The sequence below is a fragment of the Mus musculus genome, chromosome 14 (assembly GCF_000001635.26).
Source record: "Mus musculus strain C57BL/6J chromosome 14, GRCm38.p6 C57BL/6J".
NCBI lineage: Eukaryota > Metazoa > Chordata > Mammalia > Rodentia > Muridae > Mus > Mus musculus.
Window position 1 is genome coordinate 39220540 of NC_000080.6, and position 27819 is coordinate 39248358.

The 27819-nt window shown below is 37.9% G+C and overlaps 1 protein-coding gene and 1 long non-coding RNA gene across 11 annotated transcripts in view; one reads left to right on the forward strand and one right to left on the reverse strand.

Annotated features, from left to right (window-relative positions):
• The window catches only part of Nrg3 (neuregulin 3), a 1108134-nt gene that overhangs the window by 855438 nt on the left and 224877 nt on the right, over positions 1–27819 (reverse strand). The window lies entirely within an intron of this gene.
• The window catches only part of Gm20642, a 34921-nt gene that overhangs the window by 5714 nt on the left and 1388 nt on the right, over positions 1–27819 (forward strand). The window contains exon 2 of the long non-coding RNA XR_874530.3: positions 1216–1284. This is a non-coding gene — a long non-coding RNA (predicted gene 20642). The remainder of the gene's footprint in view (positions 1–1215; positions 1285–27819) is intronic.

Consider the following 27819-nt stretch of genomic DNA (forward strand, 5'->3'; position numbering starts at 1 on the left):
TATAGGAGCCCACAGTTGAAAGACCTGGAACATTTACAGGAGATTTTGAATTTTTAGAGATTGGATATTTTCAAGAGATTGAAATTTTAATGTGTTTGAATTTGTAAATATTGTGGGACTTTATTCATATTGTTAATGTGAGATCTTGGGGATGAATAAGAAAGGAAGGGTTGTGGCTTAATAGTGATACATTTGTGTGTTGTGTTGACAAGGGGTAAGTTGTACTGGCTGGTTACATGTCAACTTGACTCTATTGAGTTATCAGAGAGCAAAGAGCCTCAGCTGAGAAAATTTATCCATGAGATCCATCTGTCAGGCATTTTTTGAATTTATGATTGACCCCGGGGGGGGGGGGTCAACACAATGTTGATGGTACCATTCCTCAGCTTGTAGTCCTAGGTTCTATAAGAATGCGGGCTGAGACAAAGTGTGGAATAGAGCCTGAAGGAAAGGCTATCCAGAGACTGCCCTACATGGGACTCATCCCATAAACAGACACCATACCCAGACACTATTGCAGGTGCCAAGAAGTGCTTCCTAACAGGAGCCTGATATAGCTGACTTCCTAGAAGATCTGCCAGAGCCTGACAAATACAGAGGCATATACTTACAGTCAACCTCTGGACTGAGCACAGGGTCCCCAATGGAGGAGATAGAGAAAGGACTGAAGGAGCTGTAAGGGTTTGCAACGCCATAGGAAGAACAACAAGATCAAGCAACCAGACTCCCCAGAATTCCCAGGGACAAAAGCACCAACCAAAGAGTACACATGGAGGGATCCATGGCTCCAGGTGCAAGTGTAGCAGAGAATGGCCTTGTTGGGCATCAATAGGAAAGGCCCTTAGTCTGGTGAGGGCTCGATTCCCCAGTGCAGAGGAATGCCACTTTGGCAGGTGGGAGTGGGTAGATGGGGGAGCACCATCATAAAAGCAGGGGGAGGACAGATAGTATAGGGAGCTCCTGAGGGGAAACCAGGAAAGGGGATAACTTTGAAATGTAAATGAATAAAATATCCAAAAAAAAAAAAAAAAAAGAAAAAGATATAGAAAAAGAAAAAGAAATAGAAAAAGAAAAGAAAGAAAAAGAAAAAGAAAAAGAAGGAAAAGGAAAAGGAAAAGAGAAAAAGAAAAAGAAAATGAAAAAAAAGAATGCAGGCTGAGCAATCTCTGAGTAGCAAACATGTAAGCAGCACCCTCCATCACCTCTTGCCTTCAGGTTCCAGTCCTGCTTGAGTCCTGTCCTGACAGCCTCTATTGATCAACTATGTTCTGGAAGTGTAAGCAGGTAAATGAAGCCTTTCCTCCACTTTTTGGACATGGTATGTCATAACTATAGAATTGCTGACCAAGATACAGAATATACTAAATACATTGAAAATCCAGAGGTTTTATGATATATGAATAATAAATAGAATTTGAGAAAAATCAATTTATACTAGTTATAATACACATACATCTACATATAAATATCTACAAATTAATTTAGCTAAATACTTAGACTCTCAACAATGAAAAGTGTAGCTGGATCTAAAGGTATAGATCTTTAATGTCCCAATTAATTGGGAGACCAAGGTAGAAGGAATGCAAATTAAAGGCCTACTGGGGCAACTTACAAAGACCTTGTCTCGAAATAGCTAACTAAAGGACAACATCAGTACAGAGCTGGTAATATAACTTGGTACAAGAGTATTTCTCTATTACTACAAAAAAATATCATGCAGCTATGAATGAAATGAAAAGCAACTCAAAAAGTGGAAATTCCTCTATCAGAGAAATTTATAATAGTTAAAGTCCCTTTATGATCTAATGTTACCTAAGAATTACTAAAACCACTATAAAAATACCAATGACAACTATTAGGACAAGAAAATGTAATTTTAAAAATCTCTGTAAAATGCAAAACCATAAATGTCTAAAGCCTTCTTATGCAAAATGAGCAAAGTATTAAAAATTCGGACTACATAATATACTCAAAATCTATAGTTATCAAGAACAAAAAAAAAAACATGTTATAGGAGGGCTGGTAAGTTGGCTCAGCAGGTAAAGGTGTGTGCCACACAAGTCTTATGACCTGAATTTGATCCTGGGGAACACATGTAAAAGTGGAAGGAGAGAGCCATAGCCATGAATTTGTGCTGTTACTTCAACATGAGCATCAAGTCAAATATGCAACAAACACACACACCTCCACACAATAATAGCCACCAAATGTTATAGGAAAAACAAATACATCAGCGAATAAAGAGAATAGCCAACCACAAAGTAAGACCATGTTCTTACAGCCAAGCAATTCCCCAAAAAGGTGATCAGAATCAGGCATTTGATAAAATGTAGTCTGTAAGAGATGCTGACAAAACGTTGTATTCACATGCAAAAACATGAAACTGGAACCCAGTCTCACTGACAAAAGGCTACCCAAACTAGACTGAACCTAAACACTGATCTTATCCAAGACAAAGGAAAGGAACTAGGTATAGGACAACAACAAGGAAATTATTTTAAAAATAATTTAAATATTTTAAGAGCAATAAGACTGAAAGCAAAAACCAAACGAATGAAAGTAGTATAAAATGAAAAGGTTCCGCAGAGCAACGCAATCACCAGGGCAAGAAGATAGCCTATTAAATGAGACTCAGTATTTGAGGTAAATATCCATGCTCTATGTGGAATTTAAAAATAAAGAATAACAATTTAATTTTAAAAAGATCAATGAAGTAGAGTATATTTCAAAATTCATAAGCATGAAATAGCTTCTTCAACATGATCAATAACTGTAAGTTATAGGACAAAGGCTCAGTCAATAAAAAAAAAAAAAAAAAAAAAAAAAAAAAAAAAAAAAAACCTTTCCACACAAGCATAAAGACTCACATTCAATTTCCATTTACCTATGTGCAAAAATAGGTACAATGGGACATGCTTGCAACCTGAATACTGATAGAAAAAGGTAGATTCCTAGAGGTCAAAGGCCAGTCATCCTAAGTAAATCAATGAGCTCTGTACTAATAAATGAAAACCTTTAAAAAAACAAAAAAGGTGGGCAGTATCTAAATGAATGGCATTGCCTATCAACCTCAGACCTCTACATAAACATCTATATATGCGCACATAGACACACACACACATACACACACACACACACACACACACACACACACACACACACACACAAACACACACACGGAGAGAGAGAATGCCTAGAACATATTAGGATCAGTGAATCATATCTACAATCCTGTTCAAAGAAAGAAAACTATTCAGCCCACTTCTCATTGAAAATATAGCAGATATGCATGACTCCTACACACACAGACAGAATAAAAAGCCAATATGGAGTTCAAAATTGTTTTATTCTAATGCCACTTTTCCAAAAACAGCCTTCTTATATTCACAGAAATGAAAAATCCTCTTTAAATTTATTTTCTATACTTCCAACACTTATAATACAAATATAATTCTGAGAACATTATATTATTTGAAGATATTCTAATATGTGTATACATATCTTTATATATACACTTAAAAGACAAATGAATGGTAGCAATCATCAACATACTTCCACACAGAAGTAAAAATGTTTTTTACTCCCTATTGTAAAATTTTAATTTTTCTTAAAAATCTCATAAAGACACTATGAATAAAAACTTGATGCCACTTGGAAATTATTTCTGCTTGTATTTACATGTGTAATAGCTGTGTGGTATTCATGTGTACACATATATTTGCATTTTTCAGAGTACATGAATGTGTGTATATTTGGGTGCAGAGGGCAGAGGTTGACATTGACTATCTACCACAGTCACTCTATTTTATTGTGTCATGTGCACTTGCTAAACCTGGATGAATATGGGCTAGGCTAGCTAGCCACCTTGCTTTGAAGATCTCTAACACTTCTTTCTGAATGCTTTGATTACAGGTTAGCCAGTACTTGATGTGGGTTCTGGGGATCCATTCTGTTACTCGTGCTTGAATGGAGGGCATTTTATCCACTTTGCCATGTGTCTTGTCCCCATAGATGCCATTTGGAGAGAAAGCAATGTCTGTATATGAGTAGAATTTGGCATTGTTTCATGTCTGCTAAGTCTTGACCTCATAAACTATTCTCATGCCTAGTTGTTTGAAAAGTGACAGGATAGAGCGGATTAATAAAATGTCACTGCCAAACAAGTCAGTATCAGCAAACTAAGATAAGTTTGTCCAAATTTCTACCAATTGGCAGTTTAAATATTAAACTCTGTAGTCTTCTCTTTGTTTCCTCAATGTCATTCTTGGTCTAGAAGCCACAGAGTAACAAATGGTTCCTCTGCCTTGGCAGTGTTTTAATGATTCTCTCAGCTAAGGAAAAGATAAAATGATTTTAAAACCATGAAGAAGTTCTAGAGATGTGAAAAAGATGACAGTGATAAAATTGTAATCAAATAGAAGACCATAAGTAATTAACTATCGGATCAAGATTGCACATTAAAAGCAAGAGCATTAACAGGTGAAAGTCAAAGGACTCCAGCAATAATCACTAACCCGAAAGAAGCAGTGTTGTTGACTTCACTTGACAAACATGTTTCTTATTAGCTTATTCAAAAATACCGACCTATCATTCAAAACTTGTTATTTTTAATACATATGCTTTCTGTTAATATTCGCAGAAGAAGCAAAAATCTTCTTTTGTTTTGTAAAAAGTGTTATCAAAATATAATGATAGCAGTAAAAAATATCTTGCTGATTCAGAAAGGTGTTCAGATAATAACTCAATTCTGGCCTTTCATCTATACATAAATATTTATGCCCTGATAGATGCAAAGCCATATTGGTCCCATAACTCATAATAGAAGAATTAAGATAATTTGAATTCCTTGCTTGGATCATTATGAAAATGATATTTTCCTATCGTCTCTCTCCCTTATCTTTCAATGAGATGAGATGTGACACTTGGCTTTTGACAGGATACAAACCTAGAAATACCTGGGAAGAGGAACTTATATTGAAAACATGGCTCCATATGTTTGGTCTATAAGCAACACTGTTGGATATTTCTTGATTACTAGTGATATATGGGGGAGCAGGTGGTACCTTCCCTGGGTAGGTCATTCAGAGTTATATAAGAAATCAGGGTGACGGAACCATGAGGAGCAAGCCTGTAAGCAGCATTCGTGCATGGCCTTTGTTTCAGTTCCTGCCCTGACTTTCCTCAGTGAGAGCATGTGACCTGAGAATTGTAAAAAGAGAGAAATCCATTCCTCCCCAAGTTGATTTTGGTCATGGTGTTTCACCAGAGCAATAGAACTCTGTCTATATAAAGACAGGAGTCTTCCTGGAAAAGGAAAGTAATCAAATTGCAGAGCATCCCACCAGTCCCTTGCTCAATATTAGACTCTTCCAAAATGTCCGTTCAGAATACTATAAATGTATTTTCTCTCATTTTAGAGAACCCCCCAGTAGTATTATGGTTATAACATTGAAAAAGGGTTGGTGTTTCTAAAGACAACATAACTTAGTCCATAGCCAAAAAAATGAGCATGAAACAGGGAGCATATTAACAACGTGATTCTAACTAGTCAATTCAGTGCAATTAAAACAACAAACACTACCACAGACATAGCATCCTAATGTAACTAGCTACAGCAAGTACAAGGAAATTAGAATCTTCCATGTGGTGTAATGTCATTAAGCACAAATATATTGAAGCATGATGCTGTCATTTATGAAGTTAATGCTGCACATTCTCCATGTTGGCTCAGTAAATTAATGGCTTTGGTGTAAGTTAAATGCAAATTAATAACCAGAAACGAAAAGGTTTTGCTGAAGCTGCAGTTGTGTTCAGAATGACCACTTTGCTCAACAGCAAGCCATATTTCAGGAGCTTGCTAATTAGAGGCAGTCTCTGCAACACAGTGCACTGCTTTCCAAGCAGAAATCACCTAGACTTACCCAGGAAATATATTTCCCTTTCTCCCCATGTTCTCCTGATGCCAAGTTCCCTTTGATTTGCAATGAAACTTCAGATGTATAATAAAGGACCACATTTTGTGTAGAGGCATTCTACAACAGCGTGAGAGGAAGGCAGGATGACAGCAGCCAATGGCTTGTTGCTTTAATATGAACAGGTATTTCTTTATAAGTACACCAATACAATAAGCCACCTCAGAAACCTGGTGTTTAAATTGGTTCATTTTTTTTATATACTGAATATGTTCTACCATTTGGCATTTTGCACTTAACTGAAAATCATCTCCCCAAAGAAAAAGTAGTTTTAAACAAAGGAGGGGATGTTGTAAACAAAAGGAAAGTCAACAAACAAAAACACACAGATTTTTATTTCAGTGGACAAATGTTTTCATGATTTGAAACCTTTTATTTGATTTGAATAAGGGGAGTTCCCAATAATGGAGTTTTGATTGTGACAATCTAGAAAATTGTTTATTCTCAGCTGCAGAGGCCAAAAATGTATTAAAATTGGAATAAATGGTACAACGTGGATTGCTCTCTTTTCCGCATGTCTTCCTGTATATTGTGATGAGAAAAAAAATTACTAGCCTGGAGTAGTTCTGCACCCCTTTAGCTCTAGCTCTTAGAAAGTAAGATGGGGAGAATTGAAAGTTTAAAACTAGGATTTGCTAGCATCTTAATTGCATGAGACCCTCTCTCACTGAGACAGGAGAGAACGAGAGAAATGGAGAGAGAGAGAGAGACAGACAGAGAGAGAGAGAGAGAGAGAGAGAGAGAGAGAGAGAGAGAGAGAATATGAATTAGTAGTATAAATTTGAAATGTTGTTTTAATTCAAACAGAAGTCAAGACTCATTCTGAGGTATATGGGTATCATCCCAAGGGCACACTGGCAATCCAGGGTTGAAGAACAGTCATGAGCTTCCAATTTAAAAGCTCTAGGCTATTTGTTCTCAACCTTCCTAATGCTGTGAGCCTTTCAAACATTTCATCATATTCTGGTGACCCCCGGACAGTAAACTATTTTTACTGTTACTTTGCATCTCCAATTTTGTGACTGTTATGAGTGATATTATGAAATAGTTATGGTTTCCAATGATCTTATATAAGTCCTGTGAAACAGTCATTCATCTGCAGAGGGGTCGCAATGCACAGTTTGAGAACCACCGATCTTGGCAGTGAGTACTCAACAGGCATTCTGACTTCCCTGTCTGTGATTGATTTGCCTGTATTGCTGTACTCCATAGAGCTTAGGCACAGAGTGCATGCAAAAATGAATGCTTCCTACTGTAATCTTGAAGGTGCAATTTTAGCCCAATGAACCTGAGATAGGATGTGAATTTGGTTACTTCGGTCTCACTAATTGCAATTTTCTTAGACCAATTAGCTCCAGGAAGGAATAGGAACAATAATTATTAACCTATTATTGGTGTACTTAAATAATTGATCAGAACTGCCACCGAGGAGCTATGTTTCAGCCTCAAAAACATCTTAAAACTTCAGCATTTCCTGCAGAAACCAATTTTTCCCCTCTTATGGTATTTGCTTAAATAAAGGAAATGTGCTTGCTGAGTTGAGTATGCAAGTATGCATTTATGTTTAAGATCAGCTAAAGTGATGAGATGTGGGAAGCATACTGAATTTCATGTAGTAGCTAATATTATGGAAACAGGTACTTAGCATGAATCTAAATATCAAATCTAAATATTTTATCTCCTTTTCAACCTGGAGGCTCAAAGTCAGGCATCAGCTATGACCATTCAGGATGGATGGATCATGGAAGTCAAGTTGCTTTTCTATCACTGCGCTTCCTACACACATCTTTACTCCAGAAGAAACAGATTGTAAGAGAAACTTAAGTAGCCATGGATTTTCATGATAAATAATCAGATATATCCTAGGACTCCTAAGAAGACTGTGACCTCAGAGGTGTTCTACCTCTACAGGAATAGTATGTGTCTATGCATTGTGTCTACTTTAGGAAGTCTTAGGTCCTCGGTAAATTATGACAGCATGTGCAAGGCAGGCTTTTATCATCTACATGGCTGTTGCTGAAGGAAATGTTCCAATACTAATTGTATACCCAAGGTGGAAGGCTAATCCATTTATTCAGATTCCTCGTAGGAGTGCACCAAAGGAATTGAAAATTTAAATCAGTTCTTTAAAATGTTTCTGGGTTGAGTTCTTGGTGTGTGTTGAGTTGGAAGCAAACGAGGCATTTTTTAATCAACGATCCTTGACTCAAAGGTTATCAAAATGATGTGCATCAGAAATTACAAGGTAAAGGGTATTTAATGTCCCTATAAAATTATTCTACACAGAGCGCTAGACATAAATCCTTCATTCATTCTGCAATAAATGCAAAGGCTGTCTCCCTCTTCATCAAATAACACTGAAATGATTTTCTCTGGAGTGGAGGAGGTACTAGCTAGGCCAGAGAAGTGGGAGTTTTAATACATGGAATTTATACATTATTTTGTAACAATGGTTCAAAGTACCTATTTGGTATTTATTTCATAAATTGATGTTTTAAAAACACATTTTAATGTGGAATTTCTAAAACATGCATATGCAGTATGAAGTCCTTGTAAAATGAAACAGTACTGAAATATTAATAATGATCGATAAAGGAAATAAATGCAATGCCATTATGCACATACTCTTAAGTTGTAGTGCATTATTAATAGTAATGATTATCCAGAACTGGATGCATCCCAGCACCCATGCTATCTTCCACTGGGATTGCTACAATTTGTCGAAAAACCACTGACTAGCCAGTATTTCCGAATGTATATCTTGTTCTGTCACTAATTACCATGGTGGGCTTTACCACAGGACACCTTATACACATGGACATAATATCCCCACTTAAAAATTACCAATATCTTAATTTTCCATTGAGATTTTTCTCAACTATGTTATGCTGTGATATAAGAATGATATGGTTCAACTGCCTGTGATGATGGAAACAGAGTATCCTTTATAAGTCCTCTGACAGCTGAGGCTCCCAGCAATTCACTAGGTGGAAGAGCAGTACATAGCTGGCAGATAGTACTTGGCGGTATCTTTGGAGAGCATGCTTTCTAGATTGTCAATATCGATGGCTGTGTGAGGTTGAGGCTAAACCTGTTCACCGAAGTGATAACTCAAGTGAACAGGAACATGCATCTGCCACATGCTCTAGGAACAACTAGGGAACAGGAAAAATTACAGCCCTTATGCCTTCCACAAATCAGTGTCTAAAGATTAAGTGAGCTTTGCCATTGTTCTTCTGGCCAGGATCTGAGACTGGATGAGGATATATGCCTAGGGGAATATAGGGAAGAGAAATGTGGGTTCCAAGCCTCCCAGGTGAATTACAGGCTGAAGCCTGGACACAGAAAAGTGGTTCTGTGCTTTATGGAACACAAGTTATGGTTCAGCTTGCTCTTTCAAATTCTAATGGGTATCAACTTTTTATCCAGCTAGCAACACCAGCCAGCGAGCAAGCAAGTAAACTACTTGTACCTCCAGAAGACAACTCTTTAGATCTAGCTTCTGATGAGGGTCCTGCTCTGTTGAAGACTTGCTTCTAGCTCTAACACACTGCTCTGATTCAATGCCCACACTTCCATATTTCTTTAAACATCAAATTGCCCTGACAGGACTTGTGACAACTCTATAGTAGCAAGACCAACAAGTCTCCTTTAAGTGTCATTGAGGGGTTTGAAAAAGGTTTATTTTTGTTCAGGGATAGAACCACAAGTCAAACAATCTTCCTTCTTTAGTACAAAGACAGATCTGAAAGGTCAGAGGACCATTGACAAACTATGGTATTGGTAAACTGGGAGTGGAACTTTGCTGGGTTTCCAGGATCAAACTCCTCTGGAAAAGCCAGCTGTGGATTCCAAGCTGAGATTTTATGAGTCAGCATAGTCAGGTGCTCGGTACTGCTGTTGAGATCAGAAGACTAACACAAACACCAAAATGTGCATGGAGGAAGAGATTCCAAGAGAGCCCACTCGTGTGTTACACATTAAAAATTCCTGACCTTCCATGAGGTGAGATGTGTGAGTGTCAGCATCTAACCAAACCAAAGAAATATGAAGGTATAAAAGAGATTTAAATATTGTATAAAAGAAGTAGACAGGGCAGACACTTGGGAGTGTCTTTCTGACCCCCCAAGTAGTTCTGCCAATTGCCATAAGGGGACAAAGAATAACAGCACTAGTCAGAGTAAAGGGATACCTTACACAGAGTTTCTATATATCGTCTTTCCCTTGCCATTATTAACTGGAGTCACAGCCAAGGCTATGGTATATGAAGAACTCCTAGAGCAATGGTGCTCAGTTGGTAACTACCTGACTCCCATTTTCAGTACACTGGTTTACTTCTCTGAAATGCAGTAGCCTACTTTGAAACCAAGCTTGGTTTAAAACTGCCAAGAAGAAATGCTTCTCTTTCTACATATGCATTACAGGGGAAAGTATTTGGTAGGGTGTTTGTTAAGAGAATCTTAATATGTTTCACTAGGTGAACATCACATGGCAACATTGTAATATTTAGGTCACTCTCTGAAGTATTAGCAGCTTAATCCGTGGTATGCATTCACGTTTTATTGAAATAAAATACTAAAGTTGGAGTGATGAGCATGTCAGCTTTCCTGGAATGCACATAGTTTAAAACTATTCTCAGAGAATAATTATTATGTACTACGCAATCAATTCCCTGGCATTGTTGTTTAGAATAGAAGTGGTATTGTCACAACCAAAATATTTGATTTTACCTTTCTCTCTTAGGCCTTATGAGAAAAGTAATAATTTGATTTATCAGATTAAAAAGGAACTCAGGCCCCTTTTCAAAGTGAAGAGATATTTTTTTTTCATGAAACTGCATAGGAAGCCCATAACAGATTTACTCCTGAGGTATGAAGTAATTCTCTGTCTTCCAGAAAGGCTCCAGGTATGTTCTGATGTCCAGAAAGATATGACAATGGCTTGCCTTTAACTATCAACAGAGAAAATAAACTAAGTCATACAGATTTGTAGAATATATAGTGTGAAATTCTGGCTAAGTGTTTTAAAAGAAGAAATATAAGTGCTACATGTGTGAAGAATCAAGTTAGTTGGAGGCATTGGACAGGGCTACTTTGGGAAGGACAATCCTAGGTTTATTTCTACACATACCTAGAACCTGTCCAGTATTGTGAAGAAAGTAGGAACTAAGTTTGTATATGGATCTGTTTCTAGGAAACAAAATATAGACTAAAATATGCATTTAGGTTATCAGAACAATATTGGAAGCATGTAGCTGATTTAAGGGAGATGAGAAGAACACAGGGAAAGACTAAGAACAGAGACAGGTCTCACTCTGAAAGCTAGAGGAATGAGCAAAAAAAGGTAGCATGGATCTGGCAGAGTGGTAACAGAAAGTACCATGGCTCTCAATGGCAGAACTATCAGAAGGAATAATTAGGGAGTAATGTTTTGGACGAGATAAAATAAAATGGAGCATCAAAGAGGGAAATATGCATATATTTATTCTAAATAAAAGATGGCAGTTTGGAGTTTGGAATTGAATGAAATACAGGCATTAGTAGGGAAACTTCGTGAAATGCAAATAAAGTGCCGTTAGTGTGGTAAAACAATACCAATGGAATTATTCTGGTTGATAAGAGGGCCATATTCAAGACATAAGGGAAACCAAAGATCACTGCTATCATTACCAACTTGCAATATTTGTTTTAATTTAGAACATTACAAAATATAAGGGGAATGGATATCAACCCAATTTTAAAGTTATGCAATTAAAAGACCTATGAGCTTTAGTTTTGTTTGAGTAGATATTTGAATTTTTTTACAGTGGGGAAGATGGAATCTAATATGTCACACACTACAATACTACCCTCAACTATATAACCAGTCTCAAAAAATAATCTAAAGAGCTGGAGAAGTACTCAGAGACAGTTGAGAATATGTGAGATCAGGTGTCCCACTCTTGGGGAGAAAGGGCAATATTAATCTTAAGAAAACAGCATACTTCGAATTTGTATGTAAAATTACACTTTAGGTTGTTTGTCAAAGTTGTGGAAATTAGGACATGGAGTCAATGGGGTAATCAAGGCAGACAGGAAAAGGCCAGTTGCTATAGTATGTGGGGCTTTAGGTACAGCATCATCAGTTATTTCTTTTCCCATGGAAAGATAAGTTATCCTGGTGAGAGAGTAGAATTGGTACTTCTGAGGAAGATAAAGAAGTCTTTCTCTGCTCCATCCCCTGTTTCTGCACTTTTTATAAACAAGATAAAATTTGGGTAGACGAGTTTGTGATTAGTTACTGTCCCTATCACTGTACTGGGGTTCCTGACTGGCTACAGGAGGTGGCCTCTTCAAATTCCATATCCCCAGTGCTGTGTGTTACAGTTAAGGTCAATCCATTGATTCATGGTTGCCTCCCTTATCTCAGGTCTTTGTCTGGTACCAGAGATGCCCTTGTACATCCTCACACCTGTCAGTTGAAATTTTCCATTCATTTTCATGATATTCTGGTCATCTCCCCACACTTGATCCTGAAATCTCGGGCATTTCTCTCCCCATACCCCTTCCCAAAAATTTCCTCCCTCCATCTACCTTTTTATTACTATCTTACTTCTCTTCTAAGTGAGATTCAAGCACCCTTCCTGTGCCTTCCTTCTTGTTTAGCTCCTTTGTGTCTGTGTAGTGTAGTGTGTGTATCCTGCATTTTATATCTAATATCCACTTACAAGTAAATACAAACTATTCATGTTGTTTTGGGACTGGGTTAACTCATCTCAAGTTTCATCCATTTGCCTGCAAAGTTTAGGGAATAGCCAACCAATACCAGCCCAACTTGAGACCCATCCCATGGGCAAACACCTATCCCTAACACTACTAATGAAATTCTGCAATGCTTTCAGACAGGAGGCTAGCATGGCTGTCCTCTGAGAGGCTTGATCCAGCAGCTGACTCAGATAGATGCAGACATTGATAGCCAAATTGTGGATGAAACTTGGGGAATCTTAAGATACAGTAGGGGTAAGGATTTGGAGCCCCAAAGGGGATAGGGAATCCACAGATAGACCAACAGTGTCAAATAACCTGAAGCCTTGGAGCTCTCAGAGTCTGAAACCACTAACCAACGAATGTACACAGGCTGCAGCTAGGCCTCCTCACTCATATGGAGATGTGCAGCTCGACTTTCATGTGGGTCCTGAACAACTGGAACAAGGGCTATCCAAAAAGCTGTTGCCTGTACTAGGGTCATGTTCTAGTAGCTGGGATGACTTGTCTGGCCTCAGTGGGAAAGAAGTGCCTAGCCTAGAAGTGACTTGAAGTGCTAGGGTTGGGGGTGGATACACAGGGGCACCCCTCCCACTAAGAGGAGAAGGGGAGAGGGAATGGAGGGAGGACTGTGGAAGGGGGTGATGGGGATGGAGGCAGTGAGCAGGATGTAATGTGAATACATAAAATTTAAAAACAGAAAGGGAATAAAAGAAGTCTTTCACTCTGTGAGATAACAAGGACAAAAAATGAGAATCATATAGAGAAGATCTACATCCTTTATTAGAAAAATGTTGAGGGAAAAAAGCCAGCAGCTGCAGAGATGAGTTCAAAGGGATAGGTTTTTAGGTCAGGTGGGGAGGAGGACCGGAGAGCTTCTTTGAAATATATCTGCAAACACTGGTGATGGATCACAGTCAGTCATCTTCATCTTCAATAATTAGAGCTGTCAAATGTGAAGTAATTTAATTACGTCTGTATAAATTAGGTTTTTCAGATTTTAAGATTGCCTGATTTAAATCAATGTCATTGGAATGCAACAAAAGGTGGGTTTGTTGGAAATCACTTAATCACACTTGTGGATGTCTTTTCCAGGACACTAATATTAGAAACACACACACACACACACACACACACACACACACACACACTACAGAATAAGATGAAGTTATTTTCAATCAATGGTGAGGGGATGTCTCTGTCATTTAGATGAAAATGTGCCAGTAAGGACACTTCAATTGTCTCATAAGCCTATAGTAACACTTCTTTCATCTTTGTCAGATTATTAAATAAATAAAGTAAGACAATTTGACAGGGAGAGAGTGAGACCAAGTAAAAGGGTAATGAATACTGAGAAGATGCGGGAGTCAGTAAGCATGGCAGAGTTCAGCTTGACAAGAAAAATATTGCATTTTGGTGTCATTTCTGAGTAAATGTGCTTGTCAGGTACGGATGATGATTGGTCTATTGAAGAACTGAAACCCAGCCATTACTGGCTGATAGAATGTTTCCTTGTGTCAAGGAAACATACTGTCATGAATAACACAGAATTGAGAGACAAGTCATAGATGTCACTGTCTTTTTCCCCTATTTGAAAATACTTAGTGTCCAAATTTCTTGAAAATTTTACTTATACTAATTGAGTTTGGAAGAGTGTATTTACAGGGAACTTTTTGTGGTTCAGACAAGGGTTATCTGTTTTTGAAAAATAGATACCACACAATTTAATTTAACCATCACAATGATGATATTAATCCCTTTTAGAGATAGCTATGTACAGGACCAAAAGCCCCTTTCCCAGGATAGTATGTTATTACTCAAATGTGCTACTGACTGACAGGAGTGAGCATCCAATCGTGTTTGACTTGTAGTCAATGTATAAATCTGTAGGGATGAAAAGATGGGGAGAAGTCCTGAGTATCAGATCTGAAAACAAACAGATTTCCCAAATGCCAGGTAACCTAGAGATGAAAAGCTAAGATGAGTTCCACATTTGTTGTTGTTTCCCAGTTTAGAATAAAGAGGATGCTAAGGCCATATTCCCAAACAATTAAATAAGTTCTCCTGGAGTTTTAACACCTGTACCTTAAGGCTTCCGAGATCTTTTCACATGTTAGCCAATTAATAGGTAGTGTTTAGTATAATATTACTCGTATGCATGTTTTCAGAACCATGGAGGTATTAGATAACCAACCAGTGTGCTTTTGCTTGTGGGAAATTATTTTTCTGACTCAGCATTTTGTTGAGTTGGCCTCCTAGACTCCTCCCATACCCTTCTTAACATTAGTTTTTCTATTATTGTGGTTCAGCTTAGTGGTTGAGAGAGATGTTTATCTGTATTTAGGAATACATCTATTTATCAATCTATCTATCATCTATCTACATATGCATATATTCATCTAACAACAACTATCAAATAAAGGGGCCAAACATTTAAAACAGAACAGCTACAGCTCTTTGGGAAGGCATGGAGAAAGGATCAGGAAGGGAGAAATGATGTAATTATAATCTCAATAAAACAGAAAGAGATAATTATTGAAAAGCTGTCTTAGAACACTAGATCTTGCATTTGTTTGATTTTGAGGTACTTCAAAGTGAATGGAATTAATAAAAGAAAGAACAGAATGTTAGATAGATGAACTAAAATTTCTTAACCCTGACTTCATGATCCATATCCTTCTCTGAAAAGTCTTAGAAGTCAAGGTTTTGTCTTGATACTCATGACAAAATTATCATGATCAGGGTGGTAGGTCAGACACTAAAATGTTCAGTGAGGTTAGACATACAACCAATGGAAAATCAGACTGGAAATATGATAAAATGAAAACAAATGAAGTCCATAGTACTTGGTGTCTTCAAAATCTTTCCCTTGATGCATAAAACTCAAAGCTGGGGCTTGAAACCTGTAACAGAATGGGTGACATGGGTAAGCAAATAAAATTGAGAAGTGGGTAGAAGTAGGACTTTTTGGCATTCAGAAATATAAACATTTATTTTTTAATCAGCATATTCCTATATTAAAACAACAACAAAAACACTCCATGCATTATTGAGGGAGTGGGGCAGGCAACAGGAAGTGTATAGTAGAAAGAACTTGAAAAGTCAGAGACGCTACTGTGAATCAGAGGGACTTAACATTGTAAAAACACATTCAAAGCAAGGATTTTGACACAATGACTGCTTGGTCAGCTCCCTTTTAGTTTAATAATAACAAATACTAGTAACTGTCATGGTCCTTCTCATCTCCTCCAGGTGATGATGAGGCCAGGATCAGATAACAGATATGTAGGCACCAGTGTCCAGCCATAACAGTCATATAATAGGCTGGATGAGCACTGGGCTTTACTGCCCTTATGCTGCCCATAAAACCTGAGCTGGATAAAGCTAGAAAACCTCATCCTCATTACAGAGAGAAAGCTAATAGAGAGGAACTTCTTCCTCCATAAGGGCAGCGCTTGACCAAGCCTCTGTGAATAACACTAGTGAAGAAGACACACTATAAACACTGGTCCCTGAGTCCTGTGAAATCATGATTCTTCACTATAAGTAAAGGCTAGGGAAGCCAATTCTGTTGTCAGAAGCAAATGTGTGTTTGTGTGTAGGGAGGAGCCTGGTTTGAGAACATGACTGTTGTGAAGAAAAGCAAAGGCCCAAACACACAAACACTTTGAGGAATAAACCATCAAAAATTGATATTAGTAATAGAAACTGATTATTTGTTCCTAAGCATAGCAGAAATAATAAAGTCATCTCACCAACACAGGCACTGTCTTAAATAATGAGTCTTTTAAAAAAAATAGCCTGTATTGTTTCCCATTTTCTGTTTTCCTTCCAATACTTTCTATGCCCCAGCATCCAACTTCTTCCATGTGTCCAATTGATGGCCTCTGTTTTCTAGTTATTATTAAACACACATAAAAAATTACACACACACACACACACACACACACACACACACATACACACACTCACACACACACACACACACACACACACACACACATACACACACACACACACACACAACCTGTTAAGTCTGTTAACTATAGGTTGTACAATGACTTCACTGCTGGTTACTTTATGTTTGATACACAATGAGAAGGCTCATCTCTGAGAGAGGCTAACTGTTACTCTCTCAATAGTCAGCAAGAGAAGAAAGCATTTGACAGATAAATGCAGGAATGACCGACAGTGGAAATTAATGAGCCTCCACAATACAGAGGAAGAACCAGGAGAAGCACGGTGCTCTTGGGAAAGTGACTCCTTGGCACTCAATACTCGTCCATGGAAAGTTTAAGCAATCTGTTGTGCTTTTATGATTCTCTAGAATCTTGCCCTACATTTAAAATAATTTCTGTCCCTTTAAATAGTTAATTATGTCAGCTGGGAGTATTATTTGTACACAGGGCATTTGAAACATCCCTTAACATCTTCAGTGAACATGAATGCAAAAAAAGCAACTTGCTATCTAAGCCACTCCGTGTATTCCTTCTTCCAGTGAAGAAGGAATAAAGAGACATCAAATATCATATGATGCATATATGGTGCAAGGGTTTACTTATAGATCCTGGGTGAAAAAGGTTTATTAATCTTTTGTTTAATAGCCCTAAAATATCCATTCCATTTATAGTAAGTATGGGTTAAATACTACCATTGACTTTTGAACAACCTAAAACTTTAAGAGATTTTGAGAATTTTAGACCAAATCCAGAAAAGGAATCTTTCCTTGGGTTTCCTGTGGCTTTGAGGCTGACTCACCACTTTCTATTGGGCCTATACAGTGAAAGAGGACCTGGGTATATATTTAGTGTTTTTACTGGGTCACTCTCTGACAGAAGAAACAACTCGGACATTCTGTGGAGGAGCTGTTCCATATATATATATATATATAATCACTGGTTCTTGAACAGGCTGGTTAATTTTAGACAAGGAGTTTTTGTCTTGAATTTTCCAACAGAACCATCATGATCTATCTTTCTTTAAAATAATACTTTCATTTACAACAAAATTCATTTATTTTAGGAAGGGAGGAGGTAATATTTTCTTTCAAAACAAGCATTGCATGTCAGGGTAGAAATGGCAGGAGAGGACTGCCTAAGGAATGGTCCAGCATCTGTCCTCTCTCATCATGAATCTACAGGATCTTTTCTATTCTAGGACTGCAGAAAAGAGGAAGAAGGATGCTCATGTTTTCAGAAATGTCATCCAGAATTTTGGAAATACTGATAACTCATATAGACTTGTTTTCACCCTCTCTCAGCATGGTGTCATTTCATCAATAGAATAGGAAAGTTGTTAATGAGAATCAAGGAGCAAAGGAGCTTCCCTGTGTGCATGGATAAATCTGTCATTTTTCTAAATGGCTGCTTCATTAGTTGATTTTGTTCATTGCTCTAACAAAATGTTTGACAAAGTCAACTAAAGGAGAAAAGGGTGACATACTGAGAATAGGAAATTGATGCTACTGGTATGAACACAGCATCAGCATTCAGGAATTCCAGAGAGCTGACCTGTGGGGCTCAAATGGTTTCCTATCAAGGTGCCAAGCCAGGGACTAACATCATCCACATTCACTGTGAGCCTTCCCTCTCCAGTTAAACTTTCCTGAAAGTTCCTTCAGACCTAACCAGAAGTGTGTTTCTATGGTGACTCAATGTCCAGATCTTGTTCACAGTGGATATTATACATCACAGCTATGTTGGGTTTTTTTTTTGTTGTTGTTGTTGTTATATGTTGTTGTTATGTCTCATTTGGAGAAATTCTCATAAAATGGGGGCTTAGTTGAAACAGTGGCTATAGACCATACTCAGTCAGGAACAGGGCTCTCTGGGCTCAGAAAGACCTAAGCTTCCTTTGCACTTCAGTACTCTCTTGCAAATGGGCTAGGTTGTTTATATTATTGAATGCTGTATTCTCTCTGAAAAACAAGAATAGTGATGCTCATCTCATGTGACTGCTGTGGAGATCACAGGCACAGACTGAGACCCTCCATTGTGTTTATGATTTGTAAACAATTGTATTAAATCAGATAGGTAGAGAAGTGTTTAATTATATCAAGCCTAATCTCAGACAGGGAAAAAACATGAGTTTTTAATTCTTTGTTGCTATTGTTTTACATTTTTTTCTCAGATTCTTATATAACATGGTGAGTAGAGTTTGCAATCATGTATTGTGCAAGACAAAACTGAAAAGAGTAATTTTAACTTGTATCATTGCAAAAAATAGGAATTTAGACTAATAGGAATACCTACTTTATTTCACCCAGCACTTAGGAATCATAACATTTTGTTATACATGAATGTGCATAAATTATATATCTGTTTGTATAAATAGCAGAAAAAAATTTAACAGTTTACCTTTGAATAAGATGGCTAAATTTAGAATTGTTATTTGACAAAGCATATCTGCAAGTGAGTCCAAATTCAGAGCATGGACCTTTGAAAAGGTGGGGGGGGGGAGGGGAGGGGAGGGGAGGGGAGGGGAGGGCAGAGGGGAGGGGAGGGCAGAGGGGAGGGGAGGGGAGGAGAGAGGGGAGGAGAGGAGAGGAGAGAGGAGAGGAGAGGAGAGGAGAGGGGAGAGGAGAGGAGAGGAGAGGAGAGGAGAGGGGAGGGGAGGGGAGGGGAGGGGAGGGGAGGGGAGGGGAGAGGAGGGGAGGGGAGGGGAGGGGAGGGGAGGGGAGGAGAGGAGAGGAGAGGAGAGGAGAGGAGAGGAGAGGAGAGGAGAGGAGAGGAGAGGAGAGGAGAGGAGAGAGGAGAGGAGAGAGGAGAGGAGAGGAAAGAGGAGAGGAGAGGAAAGAGGAGAGGAGAGGAAAGAGAAGAGGAGAGGAAAGAGAAGAGAAGAGAAGAGAAGAGAAGAGAAGAGAAGAGAAGAGAAGAGAAGAGAGAGAAGAGAAAGAAAAAGAAGAGAAGAGAAAAAGAAGAGGAGAGAAGAGAGTTATCCTATCACACTTTCACTTTATATCCAGAGATAAGTGTTTGAGTCTCAGAAAAGGCTTGCTCCTTTTTTTCCTTATTGGGCTAAAATAAATGTTTAAATAGTTCCCTTTCAAACTTGTGGCTGTATTTCTTACAGGATTAAAAAAGAAAAAAAAATAATTCACAGTCATTTTCAGCCCAAACCTCATTCTAAATAAAGCTTTTCATCTTTCTCATCTCTGATTCTTAATTTAACACCATCTCACCTCTCTAGATATCCCAAAATCAGTTTTCTGGCAACTTCAACTATTCCTAACAGAGCCTTGAGTCAAAAAGAGAAAAAGAAGGACCCAGGATAGCTAAGTCACAGCCTAAAAATATACATGAATCCAAACTCATACAGAATAATTTACGTTTTTTTTTTTTCAAGAAAAGGTCCTGAATAAAAGCCTGTCACTCCAGTTATGTTTATTGAAATAAATCGAGCCAATAGCTGGTGCAACTAGAATATGGTGGGCACAGCAATTCTTATTCTGATGACAGTATGCTGGGCCAGAAGGATGGCAATTTGACAGGGATCCTGACATTAATAACAGTGAGCATGCCTCCTGCAGCATACTCCCAGACCATCCCTGAATGTTTTGGCCTCTGTCCTACTTAGTCTCTACAACATCAGTTTTGGCACTGAGGAAGTAAAGGAACTGAGCAACTGAATGATCAAGTAATGGAGCTGAAGCTGGAGCACTAGCAACGTGAGTCCAGGATAAAAATGAGGAGAAAAATGGTTCATGTGTAGAGTACAGACATGCAGTCATAATGAAGGTGCATCAGTAGGGGTGACCCAGAGGAGGGCATTGACTCAAACCTCTACCAGATCCCAAGCCTCCTGATTGATTTTGGGTTATTATTCTAAATCTTCCCACTGCTCCTGTATAAGAATCCCTGGTTAATGCCTCCCAAAGAAAATGTCAGCTGTACCCTAAAAATCTACCCTAAGAAGACGAGAAGGAAGGAGTCCTGGATGCAGGGCAGGCTATGTAAAAGTAGTGAGGTACAATGTGGAACCTGGTTCAGAGGCCAAACAGCAGGTCCTGGAGGTCCTTGGAAAGAAGTAGGCTGAAGTTTAGAGGTGCTAGAAAGGGATTGAATTACCCAATGGTCTCTGTATTATAAAACACACATGCAAGTTTCAGTTCTCAGAATGGGAAGATTAGTGACAAAATCTCAGAGCATTATGTTGGGAGCAATTGTGCCAATTACAGGAAGCCAGAGCCCTAGGAATACTCTTCTGTAAATGGTGTCAATGGCAAGGGGAGGTTTCTGGGTGAGCTAGAATCCATTCCTGGCTAGTTTCCTCGGGTAAGATGACAAGATTCATGTGGGAATCATTCCATGGATCATTAAGAAGAGTAATGTGAATATTCGACATTTTATTTCCAATAGAAATGATTATAAAATTGCATCTAGAAAGATTTACATTCAAATCATTTGATGTAGGACATACAAGTTTCTCTTGTTTGAAAATGCCCTTGCCATGCCTCAGCTTTTTGGCTAAGAAAATGAAAATACACATATATGTCTGATCCCCACCCAATTGAAATGTCAGTAAGCTAGCTCTCACTCTAAATAAAGTGTTTAAAGTTGTATATCTGAAAGCAGGTATAGTTTTTAAATTAGATATAGATGCAGAACATTTACTATTCCTGTAAAGTCTAAAAAAAGGTATTTAAGAGATAAATAATGCTTTGCAAGCTACTCAGGAAACCAAAAGACTGTTTAAGAATCAATATTCCAGATGCTCTTAATTTTAAACTTGCTATTAAAGATCTCCATCCTTCTCTTGAGGGGTTCAGTTTATAGTAAATGTCAAAACATAGGATACACAATCAGGGTTTTATTTTTGTCTGCATGTAACCTTAGTTCACGGGTTATAAAATAGTGTAGCCATTATTGGTTTATTTATGTATAAAAAGTATCTAATTTATGGACTTTAAATAGTGATGAGATTACATTCACAGGCATCAATAATTACTAGTCCAGTTAAAGATTTTGGCAGGAAGTAAATATTTCTATTGTTTGAGCAAATAACTAGCATCAGTTTAGAAGACATAGAATGATAGTAGAGTTAGCAAAGTACTTGCAAGTATAAGGAGCCAAGGTCAGTCCCCAGAATCCATGAGTATGTGTGTGTTGGGGAGGGGATGGAGGAAGGCAAGGAGGGAGGAAGGGAGAGAAAGGACAAGAAAGGGAAGGGAAGGGAAAATAAGGGAATAGAAGAGAGAAGAGAAGAAAGCAGATTACCAAAAACTATATAACAGAATAACCAAAAACTCAGGATAGTGAAAACTATTCTCAAAACTGTAAGAACCTCTGGGGGAATCATCATCCCTGACCTCAAGCTTTATTACAGAGCAATAGTGATAAAAACTGCATGATATTAGTACACAGATAGGCAGGTAGTTCAGTGGAATAGAACCCAGAAATGAACCCACACACCTATGGTCACTTGATTTTTGACAAAGGATCTAAAACCATCTAGTCGAAAAAAGACAAATGGTGGTGGTTCAACTAAAGGTCAGCATGTAGAAGAATGCAAATCGTTCCATTCTTAGCTCCTTGCCCAAAGCTCAAGTCAGTGGATCAAGGATCTCCACATAAAACTAGATACATTGAAACTAGTAGAAGAAAAGTGGGGAAGAGCCTCAGACATATTGGCACAGGGGAAAATTCCCTGAAAGAACATTAATTGCTTATGCTATAAGATCAATAATAGACAAATGGGACTTCATAAAATTGCAAAGCTTCTGAAAGGCAAAGGATACTGTCAATAGGACAAAATGGCAACCAACAAATTGGGATAAGATCTTTACCAAATCTACATCTGATCGAGGGATAATATCCAATATATACAAAGAACTCAAAAATTTAGACTCCGGAGAATGAAATAACCCTATTAAAGTGAGGTACAAAGCTAAACCAAGAATTTTTAACTGAGAAATATTGAATGGCTGAGACACACCTAAAGAAATGTTCAACATTCTTAGTCATCAGGGAAATGCAAATCAAAACAACCCTAAGATTCCACCTCATACCATTCATAATGGCTCAGGTGACAGCAGAGGCTGGAGAGGATATGGAGAAAGAAAAATCTCCCCCACTGTTGGTGGGATTGCAAGCTGGTACAACCACTGTGGAAATCAGTCTGGTGGTTCCTCAGAAAATTGGACATAGTATTATCTGAGGACCCAGCTACACTATTTCTGGAAATATACTCAAAAGATGCTTCAACTTATAATAAGGACACATGCTCCACTATGTTCATAGCAGACTTATTTATAATAGGCAGAAGATGAAAAGAACCCAGATGTCCTTCAACAGAGGAATGCATACAGAAAATGTGATACATTTACACAATGGAGTACTATTTAGCTGTTAAAAATAATGACTTCAGTAAAATTCTTAAGCAAATGATGGAACTGAGTGAGGTAACCAAGTTACAAAAGAACAGACATGGCATGTACTCACTGATAAATGGATATTAGCCTCAAAACTTGGAATACCCAAGATACAATTCATAGACTAAATGAAGCTCAAGAAGTAGTAAGAATAAAATGTGGATGTTTCAGTCCTTCTTAGAAGGGAGAACAAAACACTCATGGAAGGTAGTGGATGAGAGGGACTGGGGGAATAGTGGAGGGTATGGGGGATAAAAGGGAGGGGCAGGATCAGGTATGGGATGAGACAGGGATGATATACAGAAGGTCTGGAATTTGAACAGAGATGTGTAGCAATTGGTGATAGGGAACTTGGGGTAGACACCAGCAGGTCCCAGATGCCAGGAAATCAAGAGGCTCTCAGGACCCAACAGGGATGAGATTAGCTGAAATGCCCAACAAAGAGGAGGGAGAACTTGTAGAGTCCATATTCAGAGGCTAGCTAAGGCCCCTGTTTGGAGGATGGAGCCACCAACTTACCTCCATTTTTTTTTTACCCAGAATTACTCCCATCTAAAGGAAATTTGAGAACAAAGTGGGAAACAGAGACTGAGGGAAAGGCTATCCAGAGACTGCCCTACCTGGGGATCCATCCAATACACAGGCACCAAACCCAGACACTATTGCAGATGCCAATAAGTGCTTGTTTCTCAGCAGCCTGTTATGGATGTCTCCTCAGAGGCTCTGCCAGAGCCTGACAAATAGAGGTGGATGCACTCAGCTAACCATTGAACTGAGCACAAGAACCCAAATGGAGGAGTTAGAGAAAGGATTGAAGAGATGAAAGGGTTTGCAACACCATAAGAAAAACAACAATATCAATCAACCAGACACACCCAGATCTCCCAGGAACTAAACCACTAATCAAAGAGTACACATGGAGGGACCCAGGGCTCCAGCTGCATATGTACCAGAGAATGCCATTGTCTGTCATCAATAGGAGGAGAGGCCCGTGATCTTGTGAAGGCTCAATTCCCCAGTGTAGGGGAATGCCAGGGAGGTGAGGTGAGAGTAGGTGTGTGGGAGATGAGCACCCTCATAGAAGCAGGGGAAGAAGGGATGGTATAAGGGGGTTCTAGAGAGGAAACCGGGAAAGGGTAACATTTGAAATGTAAATACTTAAAATATCCAACAGAAAGAAAGAGAGAGAAAGAGAGAGAGAGAGAGAGAGAGAGAGAGAGAGAGAAAGAAAGAAAGAAAGAAAGAAAGAAAGAAGGAAAGAAAAGAGAGAAAGAGAAAGAAAGAGAAAGAGAAAGAGAAAGAAAGAACTGCTAGAGGTGGTTTTGTTTCAACAAGATCTCACACAGATGGAAATGCTATGACAAATTATTTTTTGTTACTAAAATTCATAAAGCACCAGTCAGAAGATATTTCTTCTTTTTTTCAGCATTTTTAAAAAAATTTAACACAATGAAAACATTTGACCGAAATTTATTTCTGTCAAATTTTTCCTTACAGTTACATAAAGCTGACTAACATAGAGGGTGTAGATAGAACCCAGTCAGAATGAATGTCAGCCAGGTGCTGGCACAACTGGTGGTTATCATGTAGAAGAATGCAAATTGATCCATTCCTATCTCCTTGTACTAAGGTCAAATCTAAGTAGATCTAGGAACTCCACAAAAAAACAGAGACAGTGAAACTTATAGAGGAGAAAGTGTGAAAAAGCCTCGAAGATAGGGGCACAGGGAAAAATTCCTGAATAGAACAGCAATGGCTTGTGCTGTAAGATTGAGAATTGACAAATGGGACCTCATAAAATTGCAAAGCTTCTGTAAGGCAGAAGAGATTTTTAAAGAGGAGTTGGGAATCTAGTGAGCTACTTCAATGACGATTACACAGTTGATTGTTCTCATGTACAAAGTGTGTGTACTTACTTCAACACCTACCACTTTCTTATAGGCATTTCACATATGTAAGTGATATTTATGGAGTTTTTAAATGGACTGGCCATTGAATATAATCAGGCTTTTTAGCAGGCTTTTTAATTCATTATCTCAGAAAGAACTAGAAATAATGAGGTAGAAATAATTGGGCTAAACCAATATTATGGCTAAGAAAAATGGAATCATTGCTCTATAAAGAAACTGACATTCTGCTATCTATGGTAGTGTTATCCATGACAGCAAAGAAATGCAAAAACTGCATTTAGTGCCTCCTCAATAATCAAAAATGGTAGATCTGAACAATGCAATCTTATTTGGCTGTAAAATAATGCACTGATAGCTTAATTAACCTTGAAAACATTATTACAAAGGAAACAACCTGTTACAATAACTATGTACTATATGAATGTATCCATAAAAATACGTAGACTAGATTATGCCCGATAAACAGAGCATGGCCTAGTAGTAGTCTAAGGCTTTAGAGTGGACTGGGATGATAGCTACAGCCCCTATTTTTAGAGGATGAAAATACGTTTTAAGATTGAATGTCATTTTTTATTTATTCGAAAATGAATATGCCCATTAGAGGTGGCTGTACACTGTGGTAAATGTACAGCGACTTGTGTGAAGCAAAAGAAAATTACCAATATTTCTAGGATTAACAAAAAGATTATGTGTATCTAAAGTCCTATATACAAGTAATTTTCATTTTCAACCAGACCAAAAAAAAAAAAAAACACAATTTAAAATGAAATCTGAATTGATTAAACAATTGTACTTCTATAGATTAGAGGCAAATACACAATATGGAAATCTCCCATGTACTTCTCCTCACTCCCCTTAAGGTTAACATTTCACCAAGCAATCAATGACCAGAACTAAGAACCTTAAAATGGCCCAATAGGATATAACCAAGCTGTGCATCGTATTCAGCTGTCACCAGTATTTTCATTACTGATCCTTTCTTCTGCAGCACTGCAGCTGAGAAATATTTGTACTAAGCTGACTTAATATGGTGCATCTGTCTCATCAACCAGTATTATATTCTTATTATTTTTAATGTAAAATACAAACATATTCAAGGTATCACTTGGTGCATCCTCATTCCAATAAAACCACAGTTAATGCTTGCCATGACACCAACACCCTCAGTACAGTGTAGAAAAGCATATAATTCTATGATAGCAGAAGTGGTGGTAATATAGCAGGGCTGAGAGTTCAATGTCATCACCAAGGCTCTTTAGCGTTGGAGGATTGGTTTAGTATCTATGCTCTTCATTTGCCTATCTGTAAGGAAGTGTCTCCTCCGAGGATTTCTGTGTGGACAAAATTGGATAGTACATAAAATCACTAAGGAAAATGCTGGTATGTAAAAGTCATTGCTTTCTATGTCTTCACCTAGTATCTTATATTCACTGTCGACACACCCTTCATCTTAATTGTGTATATTCTGATAAACCTAATAAAAAAGAAGAAAAAGAAGATTCCAAGTAGACAATCCATTGAATACAAATATCCTTCTGAGTGTTACACTCTAGTAATATGGTCAGCTATGGAGCATTGCTTATTCCCCTTGTGCTGGAGTGTCTCAATAAAGATATCCAGCATTGTGAGACTCTTCTATTGTTGCATGCTGTCTCAGAGGAAAAAAAAAACCTAAATGATATCTTCTTCTGATGCTGCATTGCATCATCACAAAGTAGAAATTTATAAGTGATGATTCAGTGCTGTCTATGTCAGGAAAATCCTAAATCCCTCTCATTTTAATTTAATCCGTGGTGAGTCTTAGTAAATATCAGAAATTAAGAAGTGCCTCGTTTGGTAGTCTGTACATAGTCTGTACACAGGTAACGTGGGGAGATAAGGATAAGCATGAGGAAAGGCTAATGAGTCAGGCATAGTGTTAATTTTGCAAACATGGGCACATCCTGTTCTAGATGCTGCAGTCATCTAAGCAAGGAGAAGAATCAGTAAAACTTGTCTCACAAATATCCCTCAAAGAGGATGACAATACCATTGGAAAACATCTCTATAGCACAGTTAATGGATGGGCAAATACCAGGTTTCTATAGTTATAGGTAGGGACATTGTATAGCTACATTGAATTGTAAAAAACCAGTTGATATTTGAAACCATTCTATGACTTGCAGAATGTCATTTAAACTTTTAAGCTCCATAAATAATGGATGTGTCATAATTCATTAACAGTTTACAACATGCTCTTGTCTTCACTAATGAAGAAGAACAATTTAGAAAGGAACTGTGCAAACTCACAACTATTTAAGAAAATACTTGATACACAACTTTACCAAATTACATTTAATTTTGCCATTTAAGTTGCCTCCTGTGGAGTTTAACTACCTCATCAAAACAACTACTGCCTATAAAATCTGAAACAAAGACAATAATAGTCTCTGTGTATTTTTATTTCCTTTCCTTTTGTAATAGAGCAGAGAAATGGGATTTATTCTATGTGACCATATCAACAAAGGGGAAAGCAGAGGACACCAGTGACTTTCAAGTCTGTCTTGGGAATACTGGCCTCAGATTAAGGTTTAAATACAAGATAAGAGTTATGTATATCTTAGAAATTCCACTCAAGAAATGTTTCTACTCATTATTTAACATTATTTAACAGAATGTTCTATGCTCTAGTTTGTCCTAGAAGATGGTTCATGTAGTTGTCATAAATTTATGGAATCTTCTCTTGGAAGGTAAGTTCTTTACCTAAGTAGTGACAGGGTTCCAGCCTTTATTTCCCCTTACATCACTTTTCTGAGAAAATTGTAACACTTTGGTGTTTACTTTTA